Source organism: Dama dama, chromosome 2 (assembly GCF_033118175.1).
Source record: "Dama dama isolate Ldn47 chromosome 2, ASM3311817v1, whole genome shotgun sequence".
Taxonomy (NCBI): domain Eukaryota; kingdom Metazoa; phylum Chordata; class Mammalia; order Artiodactyla; family Cervidae; genus Dama; species Dama dama.
The window spans coordinates 11937663-11947567 of NC_083682.1; the positions used below are offsets into that span (position 1 = coordinate 11937663).

Genomic DNA, 9905 nt, shown 5'->3' on the forward strand with positions numbered 1-9905 from the left:
GATGATCTTTCTTTATAAATATAAAGGAAACAGATATGTTCAGTATGCATTCAATCTCTTTGTAAAGCAACCACCTTGAATTAATACCCTGTCTGTCCCCACTGCACTCCCAAGTCTAGGCTAGAAACAAAAACCTGCAGAGACTAAAGGCTGATTCCAGCACATCATTGTGGAGATTTCATTCCCAGTGTTTTTTTGGGAAAAAAAAAAAAAAAGTTGCTAATTCAACTGATTAGAATCAGTAGATTACACATAAATACCCCAACTTCTGATTCTCTTGAAAATATGGCCAACTGGCCTGCTTTCCAGCATGGCTGAAGTGGAGGAAAGTCTGTTCCCATGGGTCAGGGTCCAGCATGGCCACCTAGTCCTACTATCATTTCTCTTGCCTCCTGGGTCTATGAGTTTGTTTTACCTAGACTGCAGGCTCTCTTAAGATGAAGACTACTTTTGTCTTGATCCATTCCATTTTGACTTTGAAGCCTTTAACCCAGAACCCAGCACACAGTTCTTCCTTGTATGTTTGTTGGATGATATAACATATCTTGCGGTTGAATATGACGTTTTTTCCAGCACTGAAACCCGTGCAATTGAACTACTGCTCTACCCTAAACTTTGATGCAGACTGACATCACAGGTGCCCCTGATCTCTGCCATTACACCCACTACCTAAGGCCAGTTGTATGTCTCTGGGCTTTCCCTGAAGTCTTCAGTTTGCCATTTGACAACATATCTTCCTAGCAATTTCCTCTCAAACAAAGACAGCAATGGATATCTCATGAAGTGGCTAGGAAGATGACATGAAACTATGAATGTCGACTATGGCCCCTAGTTACCATTTTCATGATGTTCTTAGCAGTTATTTCTAAAAGCAGGCAAGGTTCTCCATCTCCTTAGATGTCCACACATATCAGTTAGATATTCCAGCCACGCTTCAAGGAAGAGATCACAGTTCAAAGGTCTGTATTCTGAGAAGCTTCAAAGTCCACTCACCGAGGACACTGATGAAGGTAAGGATTTTATTGAAAGCTTTGTGTTTTTATCAGCTCTATTAGTGGCATAAAGGGGAAAACTAGGGTAGGTCAGAGCATATATAATTAGGGCCTCCCAGTCACCACCGCATGCTAAGAACCAGAACTTCCCTGAGTACTTGGAGGCAGGATAGAAGAATGAAGTGGCTTGTGCTCCTTAGGCTGGTAGCCTTCTCAGAGTGCATAGTCAAGTAAGTATAGGGACTGTAAGCTGCATCATCTTCCTTTCTCAGATTTTTATTTTCACCTGATTATTCTTCCACCCATCAGATTTAGATGGGAATGGAATATTTCCCTGACAGTCTTGAAATTCAACCCTTACTTGTTGATAAGTACCTTGTTTTAGGAACTGTGGATCCCAAGGTTCTTGGTGTGGATTTGCATGGTTGCACAACTCTCGGGGTCCAATGTTGACCTATTGAAAAGCAACTCCTTACCACTGTTCAGTGCACAGTCTATGCAGATGTCTTGTGGAATAGCACTTTTCTACATTTTATTCAACATGTCCTCTTTGTTCCCTGTCTACTTCAGTGTGTATATGTCTATGTCTGCATCTCTGTATCACTATCATTTTCCTCTCCATCTCTTTGGAAGTCTCTGTGAGTGTATTTCTCTCTGTGCTTTTCTCTTTTAATTTTTCATTTGACTCATCCTTCCTTCTTGAGCCTCTGAATTTCCCTTACTTGTTCCCTATCTCCTGGATTCTTCTTTCAAATCCCTCTTCTCTTTCAACTTGGAGAAAGATACACCTTTTGAGATACAGATTTATATCTGACAAGCAGTGTGACCACAGCCAACTCAGCAACCTCTTGCATTTCAAATTGCTCCCTTGTAAAAGAGATAAGAGTCCCCCCCCCTCCTCCTTCTTTGAGGTTCTATGAGAAGGATGCAGTGAGATGGCAACAGCAATGCTAATATCTGTCAATGTTGAGACTTCCTATTTATAAGGTACCTTATATCCATCACTTCACTTATCCCCAAGACGTTCTATTTGGAGGGTTTGTATTGTTATATTCCACCATTTTACCGAGGGGGAGACTGAGACACCACATGATCATATGGCTTGTCCCAGATTGCAGAACAGAACCTGTAATCAAACCTATGTATTTGCCATGGTATATGCATAAAATTCTGATAATAATGTGCCTCATAAAAATGATTAGAAAATACACAGGGCCATTACAACGACAGTTTTACCTGAACACTGACAGCTAATTGTTGCTTCTTCTTTATTTTCTTTGTCAAATGCTCAGTACAGAATACCTCTAATGAAAGTGCAGATCATGAGAAAATCCTGCAGTGCAAAACACATGCTGAACAATTTCCCAAAGGAACAACCTTACAGACTGTACTGGACTTCTTCTCCTGGCTCAAATATGGCTACTCACCCCCTGAGAAACATCCAGGATGTGAGTATTTTGGGAGGGTGGTGCTCAACAGCCCACCTGGTGATCTAGCCTAGCACCGTGGCTCATCTGGTGGTGCCAGGGGGGATGTTGGAGTTGAGGTTACTGCAGGAGGCAGAAACACTGGAAAACAGGGACCCCACCCAGAGAAGAACACACTCTCATCCTCAACTGTTGGTCTTTGTGACGGCCTGGCCATTACCATGTGGCAGGTAAATATCCTTTTCTGTGTCAAAGATGTGTCATTAGTTTGAGGGAGATTGTTCCTTCAGAAATATGTGAGTCAGTCAGTTACAAATGAAGAGTGAACCATCACTGAACACGTGGTAGAACCAATGGCAAAGCAACTGTGAATCCCCAGGCAGAGGAATTCATTTTACACAGAAGCAGGAATCACAGCCATAAAAAGTTACTGAAACCCGTATTCCGTGTAAGGCCTAAGTATCTAACACAGTGGTTACTGCTTTTCGATTAGAAATAGGGCTTATTTTATCTTCAAGAATGCTCATGCTGGCCTGAGAGACAGGTATATTAGTAAATAGATGTCAAATGAAAGGGTCACCTGTGTGGTGTTGATTGGGTGTGGTCTGAGTTTAGAGGGAGTGGCTGAGGTTGATCAAGAAGGACCTCCTGGAGAAGGGGGTGCTAAGGTTGGGTTTGAAAAGACTACAGATCTTCTCAAATGAAGGCACCAGGACTTCCCTGGGTGTCTAGTGGTCCTGGGATTCCAGTGGTTATGCCTCTGCACTTCCAGTGCAGGAGGTAACACTTCACCGCCTGGTCATAGATTCAATATCCTGCATACCATGTAGCACAGGAAAAATATATCAAATGCAGGCACCTCTGTGACCAAAGTCAGTGAGCTGTACAGTGGTTAGAAAGTGATCTCAAGAGATATGTGACATCCAGAGGGAGGCATGTGTGTGGGAATAGAGGGCAGCCAGTTCTGCACTAACCTACTACCTCTTTCTCCCTGTAGATGCTCGACGTGGGTAACATCACCTTTAGAACACCCCCTCAGGAATTCCAGGTCATCTTTGACAGAGGCTCATCTGACTTGTAGGTGCCCTCCATCTTTTGCACCAACCGAACCTGTTGTGAGTACAGACACCCCATATTCAGACCATCTTTCACTTGCTCTGCAACCCTGTTTTGCATCCTTGGACCTGATGACACTTATCTCTTGTGTCTGCAGCCTCACACGTTATATTCAGACATCTTGAGTCTTCCACCTTCTAGCCTATCAGAAAGACCTTCAGCATCTAATATGGTTCTGGGAGGATGAAGGGAGTTGTTGCTCATGACAGTTCGGGTAACAGTGTAACAAATTCTGAGTCAGGACTGGCTGTGGGGTTACCACTGCTTGCAAAAAAGATGCAGGACGTTCTGGCAGGACCCTTCCTAGCCTAACTCCCATAGCTACTGACCATCTTACCCACAGTATCCTGTCCTTGGGGAGGCAGTGCTTGTGGTGACCCACGAGCACACAGATTAGGTAACCCAGAGAGTGGCTTGAGATGGGGAATTGCAGCTTCCCTGCCCATGAGAAGTTCAAGGTTCATTTTCTGGGAGCGAGAAGAGGGGGGAAAAGCACCAACTTTTATATTCAAAGACTGTCCAGGCACTTTCAGTTGATACCTGGTTTGGTCCTGCAACAACCCCACACAGCAGTTACTCTGGTTAGCTCATATGACATATGAGGAAACTGAGGTGCTGACAGCAAAGGCCTTGCTGAGGGCACACATGTGGTAAACAATGGAGCTCGGTTGGCTTTTCAGGACTGAATTTGCTGTGGGGTGTTTGGGGACAGGGTAAAACTGATCTGGGGACCCTCGGGGCAGTCAAGGGCTTCAGGTATCCATACTGGGAAACTGGAGGCCTGAGAAGTTACGGGGCCTGATAAATGAGCTCTCACTCTAGGGGGCTTCTAAGAGTCCAACAAAACTTATGGTCTGCCTCCCCCAAAGTACTTGAGTAGTTCCCCCTTTTCTCTTTCTCTCTTATACATACTCACACAAAGACACACATATCCCCAAAGTTGAATTCCCCAGGCAGTAATTTCATAGATCCCTGCAAGTAAGAATGTGTTTTCAGCTTCTGTCTTCCTGGACAGATGCAGAATCCACAGTACCTTACAGAAAATGCAGTCCATTCCTGTCATTAGGTCACAGTGATGCCAAAGAGAAGGCTAACTTGCTTTCGGCTCCTTTTGTCCACAAGGCAGCACTGATGGGTCCTGGCCTGACTCTTGGTTGCCCCACCTGTACAGAAGCCATGAGGCCAATTTGACTCACTCAGGTGGCGTCTTTCAGAGAGGAGATATTTTAAAATTCACAGCCTCTCTCAAATGGAACCCAAATTCCCCTCCCAGCTTGGTCTAACCGTCTGAGGCCCACCAAAGCCACAGCTCAGCCTCAATTCTTCTCTGCGGATATAATGGCAATGTCTTCCATCCAAGTCCTAGCCCCACTTCACATATCTGTAAGTGGGATCACACTTCTCTCCCAGAGATTGGGGACCTTGTAAGTACTGACCAGCAATTTGGCCTAAGCATGGAGCAATCCGGGTTTGAGGGATGGCCTTTTGATGGCATCTTGGGCTTGGGCTACCCCAACTTATCTTTCACTGGAGGCATCCCCATCTTTGACAACCTGAAGAATCAAGGTGCCATTTCTGAGCCTGATTTTGCCTTCTACCTGAGCAAGTAAGTCTGAGATGGACAATCCATTTCTCCAAATGAGCTGTACGTTGCTTTCAGTTGTAGGAAATTTATAGAACACTTGATAAAGAAGTATCCTGAGAGATAATTTAATCCAAGATAACTATGGCCCCAGGGCCCTACATGGCTTCAACACTTGCTTTGGTTTATAACGTTTTATTGGAACACAACCCTGCTCCTGGGCTCAAGATCAGTAACTTGGTCTGGGTGGGGGTGAGTGAGGAGGAAGACTAATGAAAGGCAACAGGAAACAAACTGAAGGAAAATGCATTAGGATTTCCTTATGAATTTGATAAGGAAGGAGAAGGATGGTGGATACATTTCCTTCCTCATTGGCATTTCATTGGTAACCCAGGACCAGCTACCCAATTTGCAAAACCAGTGAAAAACAAAAGTGTGGGACACAAAAGAAAAGTGTGGGACCCCTTGTTCATGAAATATTAGGCATTTCAAGACAGGGAGAGCAGATGTGTGGTCTCTTCTGAATGTGGGTCCCTTTGGACAATAGATGTCACAGGCCTTTGGAGCCAATTCTGGATGACCTGATCCCACACCCTTAGCTCTCCCAGGCCTTGATTTTCCTGAAAAATGACAAAGTGGACAAGGGGAGAGCCAAAATACTTCAGCACCCTGTCCTCTGAGAGTGTCTGAGCACTCAGGTCACAGGAGGTCCAGGGCATCTTCAGAAGATATAATGGGTGGAGACCAGCCAGGTGACTCAGCTTCTACCCTCCTCTATGCCACTCATTAGCCAGTAACTGACCTTAGTCTGGTTCTCTATTGCTCCTAGCCTTGATTTCTGCATCTGTAGATAAGGACCTTATTAGGACCTTGATGGGTGACGAAGCAAAGCTCTCAGACAGTGCTGTTGTTACCATCCTCCAAGGATCCCCCAGCTGTCTTCTCTCTACAAAAGCAAGCCGGAGGGCAGTGTGGTGATGTTTGGTGGGGTGGGCTACCGCTACTGCCAGGGAGCACTCAACACTGGATACTGTTGATCTAAGTGGGCGACTGGCATGTCCACATGGACCGGTAAGCCTCTCCCTCTGAGGATCAGCCCAAGGCATGCTCCACATCTGTAAATGGACACAGGCAGACACACACAAATGGATTCTCAGACAAATAGTCACACAAACATATACACCATCCACAATGACACAGACAGACACACAGACACATGGAAACACACAAGCAGACATATATAAACATACACAGAGGCACATATAAACATGCATAGCTAGTCAGAAACACAGAAGCACACACAGAGACACATACAAGAACACATACAAACAGACACACAAGCACATAGATACACAAACAGCCCATGAGTTCATAATCCCCAGGCCTCCTGACCAGGGCTCTGACCAGGGTTCTCACAGGGCCCAGAGAGGTCTCTGCAGCTGGGAGAGGGCTGCACCTGCTGCCCTGTGAGGCAAAGGGCATGGTCAGAGGATTCAACAGTGTGGTGAACATGATCAGGGGGGACTTCACCAGCCTGGACAGCGTTATAAGATGACCAACTGTCCAGGGCTACCTGGGACCAAGGAAGTTCTCAGTACAGATAAATGTCAGTTTACAAACAGGGAAAGTCCTGAGCAAATGGGGAAAACTGGTCTCCTTATGGAGAAGTTACCCGGAGGGGACTCTTCTAGGAAGGAAAAGCAGCTTGTGTCAAGGCACAAAAGATCCTGGTTTATTAAAGTGCCACATTTAAGGATGTCAAGGTAGATGCCATGTCGAGAGCAAAGGAAAAGAGTTAGGGCAAGAGATGAAGGGTTGTTTAGGAGACAGTTGGGAAGTGGGTAGCTCTGGGGAGACTCAGAGTGACCTCGATGTGCACTTTGTCACACTGTCTCTTAGCATCTCCATGAAAAGACAGATTATTGCCTGTAATGGCAGCTGTGAGGCCCTTGTGGACACTTAGAGATCACTGATCCTTGGCCCAACAAGTCTGGTCAATAACATCAAGAAGCTCATTGGCGCCACACCACAGGGTTCCGAGGTGAAAGGTCATGCCCTAGCGTCACTCTCAGTCTCCACACACAACAAGGATCTCCAGGGCCAATCTCTCTCCCTCTCTCTCTAACAGCACTAAGTTTCATGTTTTGTGGTCAATACCCAGCCCTGTATTTTCTTCACCATCAACTGCATCAAATACCAGTGCCAGCTCGAGCCTACATCTTCAAGGTGAGGGGAGAACCCTGAGGGGTGGTTCTCAAATAGGAAATTGCAGGAACCCTTAGGCTGCTGCTGGAAGAAGGCCGCCCTCTGCAGGCCATCTCGCACTATTGCAGATGCTGCTGAGCCCCTGAGCCCCTGTGGCTGGGCCAGAGCCTCCCACAAGACCAACCACTTGAGAGTAAAGGCCCGTCTGGGACACTGATCATCCTGAAATAGATGTGGAGACACCACACCATGCTGGCATGGTGGGAGTCACAAGGAGAGGGGAACACTAAGGTCTTCAGTCCTCAAAGAGCTTCAATTCAATCTGAAACCTCAGATGCATGAACATGAAAGTCAGTGTTAGCAGTCCCTGAAATAGGCCATGTGACAAGGAGAATGGCTGGGGACACTCCCAGTGTGCTGTCCCACCACAGGGATTAACGGTCTCCCTCCCCTTCTCGCAGTTGTCGTGGTTTGGATGATAAATTACATGGTCAACATAGTTCTCAGATGCATTTTCCTCTTGCTCTGGCCAGGTGCCCCCTTTGTGAGTTGGGGTACCTGACCCCTCTGTAAGGGGTTTGGATGCTAAGGTGAATAAAGGGTGCACTGCTCAGACCTGGCACAGGGTGGAGGCTTCATGTCTGCTCCCTATGGGAGTTCAGAGCTGGCTGATGGGCTCAAAGAAGGCTTTGAGGAATGGAGGGAATTTCAGGAATTCTAAAACCACAAACTCATGGAGCCATATGGAGGGTTGCTTGGGTCTAGGCAAAACTGCACTGGATTCCATGCAAATGGCATCCCAAGGTGCTCTGCACTGGGGCACTGGGGACTTACTAGGGGTGATGAGGGCTACGGGCTGACTGGTGGGGATGTGGAACCAGAGTAGTTACCCAACCAAGCCCGGATTGGCCAAAGAGGGTGAGTGTGGGCCGAAGGAGGCTTCCCAGATTTCCTGAGTTAAGTCTTCAAGAACGTGTTGTGGGCACTGTTATATTTAAGATGGATTAACCAACAACGAGTTACTGGGTAGTACAGGGAACTCGTCTCAGTTGTATGACACTTGGATGGCAGGGGTATCTTTGGGACCAGGATACATAGATACATACAATTGAGTCCCTTTACTGTCCACCTGAAACTCAGAATATTGTTAATCAGCTATACTCCAATAAAAAATAGTTTTTTTTATAAAGTACAGATTGTGGGGATGCTGGAGGAGGACCTGCATTCTCTGTAAAGAAAACATGGAGCAGGTGTCAGGAGGAAAGAAACAGGGAGTGAAGAGAACCAGGGGACACTGTTGTTCTTTTTTAAAAATTGTATTGAAGTGTGGCTGATCTTCAGTGTCACCTTAAGTTCTGCTGCACAGCAATGTGACTCAGTTATACACATAAAAATATATATATTATTTTCTTATTCTTTTTCATGTGATTTATCACTGGATATTGAATATAGTTCCTTACTCTCTACAGTAGGACTTTGTTTTTATCATTCCACAGTTTCCCCAACTCCCAGTCATCCACTCACTACACCATTCCTCATGGCAGCTGCAAGCATGGGCCCTTTTTGGTTTTGGATGAACTCTCTGACATCCCCTGCTGCTCATAAAACCACTTGATACTTACCAAAAGAGGGAAATTAAACCAAGAATTGTGCTGGGTATGGATATTTGTGGGAGTCACACATAAGGGCTCAGGCTGACTGGTGTGTGTCTCTGAATCCCATCACCTTTAAAAAGAACACAGCGAGTGCATCTACAGAGACCTGGATCCTGGGTGATGTCTTCCTGAGGCAGTACTTCTCGGGTCATGATTGAGGAAATGACAGGATTGGCCTGGCACAGGCAGTGTAAATGCTTGAAATGGTTCAAGAATCAATACAGCCACTCCTAATACACACTTACTCACAGTTAGGGCACTCCTGCCCACGATGCTGGTGAATTGTATTTGGTAGTCTGCACACCTTATTCTCAGTAAAGAATGAAGGGTTTCACCATAATGGTGCTGAAAGAAATGTATGCCTCTGTTTTGTGTGGGACGTGTTCAACAATTGGGAAGGATATAGAACAAAATCTGAATCAGATTTGGGAGGAGCCCAACTCCAACTGGCTTCAAGGAAAGAGGAGACTCATTGAAATGATTCTGGGAATCCAGGACACAAGACTCAGAGCAAATACAAAGATCTCAGTGACTGGATCCAAGAAATTAGAAGTCATCAGTTCTCTCTTTCTAACCCTCGGTCTTTCCCTTCCCTCTTCTTTGATGGTCTTAGCCTGACAACTTTCTTCCTTAAGGATTCTACACCTAGTGCGGTAGTCCAAGCTTCCTGCCCTAGGGTTTTATGTCCGAAAGGTGTCTCCTAGTAAGGAAAGAAGCATGAAGCCATTAGAGGTCAAGGGTGTTCTCTGAATGACCCATCTCAGATCACCTGTACAGTTCTATGTCAGCCATCCTGGCAGGGCTAAGTGGTCCTATGTTTGGCTTTACATGGTCATTGGCCCTGACCCAGCAGCACACATGATTCTCAGTTTCCTGCAGAACTACATGACTGAAGCTGGGGAGAGGCAGCCCCAAGGATAGTGATTGG

At 45.9% G+C, this 9905-nt stretch overlaps 1 pseudogene; it reads left to right on the forward strand.

Moving 5' to 3' along the window:
• The first annotated feature begins 1169 nt into the window (after positions 1 to 1169).
• LOC133067890 (pregnancy-associated glycoprotein 1-like) lies at positions 1170 to 9171 on the forward strand (annotated as a pseudogene).
• The last annotated feature ends 734 nt before the right edge of the window (positions 9172 to 9905 follow it).